Below are 1,394 nucleotides of genomic sequence, written 5' to 3' on the forward strand. Positions count from 1 at the left end.
ACAAATCAAGTCAAGCCAAGACAAGTAAAATCTAGAAAAGTCAATGCAAGTCAAATTAAGACAACTCAATGCAAGTCGAAACAAGTCAAGTGAAATCTAGACAAGACAAGTCAGGTCAAATATATACAAGGCAAGTCAATTCAAGGCGATTAAAGATATGACAAGACAAGTCAGGACAAGACAAGCCAAGCCAAGTCAAGAAAAGTCAAGACAAGTCAAGTCAATGCAAGTCAATGCAAGTCAAATCTAGACAAGACAAGCAAAGTCAAGTCATATCTAATCTAGACAAGAAAAGTCAAATCTTAACAAGTCAAGTGAAATTTGAACAAGTCAAGTCAAGTCTAGACAAGTCAAATCCTGACAAGTCAAGTCAAATCTTGTGAAGTCAAGTCAAATCTTTAGACAAGTCAACTTTAGACAAGTCAACTTTAAACAAGGCAAGTCAATCCATGGCGATTCAAGAAAAGACAAGACAAGTCAAATCTAGACAAGTCAAATCATATAATCTAGACAAGACAAGTCAAGTCTAGACAAGACAAGACAAGTCAAGTCAAATCACATCTAGACAAGACAAGTCAAATCTAGACAAGACATGTCAAATCTAGACAAGGCAAGTCACTCCAAGGCCATTCCGATAAGTCAAAGCAAGTCGAGACAAGCCAAGACATGCAAAGTCAAAATTAGTCAAGTAAATTTAAGTTATTTCAAGGCATGGAAAGGCAAAAGAAATCAAACCCAGACAAGAAAATACAATTCACGATAAGTCAAGATAAGACAAGACAAGCCAAGTCAAATGTAGACAAGACGAGTCAATACAAGACGAGTCAAAACAAGACAAGTCAAGATTGGTCAAGACAAGACAAGTAAACTCAAGTCAAGCAAAGCCAAGTCAAGCCAAGACAAATCAAGACAGACATAGACAAGTCCAGCCAAGGAAAGACAAGACAAAAAAGCCAAGATAATTCAAGCCAATTTAAGTCAAGCCACATCAAAACAAGTGAAGACAAGACAAAAGAATACAAGTCAAGAAAAGATAAGACAAAGTGAGACGACTCAATTCAAGACAAGACAAGCCAAGGTAAGCCAAGACAAGTCAAGTTAAATCAAGTCAAGCCAAGCCAAGGCAAGCCAAGACAATTCATGCCAAGACAAGACAAGACAAGGAAAAACAAGTCAAGCCAATACAGGTCAAGACAAGCCAATTCAAGTTAGCGAAGACAAGAAAAGTATAAACAAGACAAGAAAAGAAAAGTAAAGACAAGCCAAAAATCTTTATCTAAACTAGAAAAGTATAGACAAGAAAAGAAAAGTTAAGACAAGACAAAAATCTTTATCTTAACTTGGGTATAGTATACACTGTAGACAGCGCTGGAGGGTGCATGATAAAAGACATA

Source organism: Mya arenaria, chromosome 17 (assembly GCF_026914265.1).
Source record: "Mya arenaria isolate MELC-2E11 chromosome 17, ASM2691426v1".
Taxonomy (NCBI): Eukaryota; Metazoa; Mollusca; class Bivalvia; order Myida; family Myidae; genus Mya; species Mya arenaria.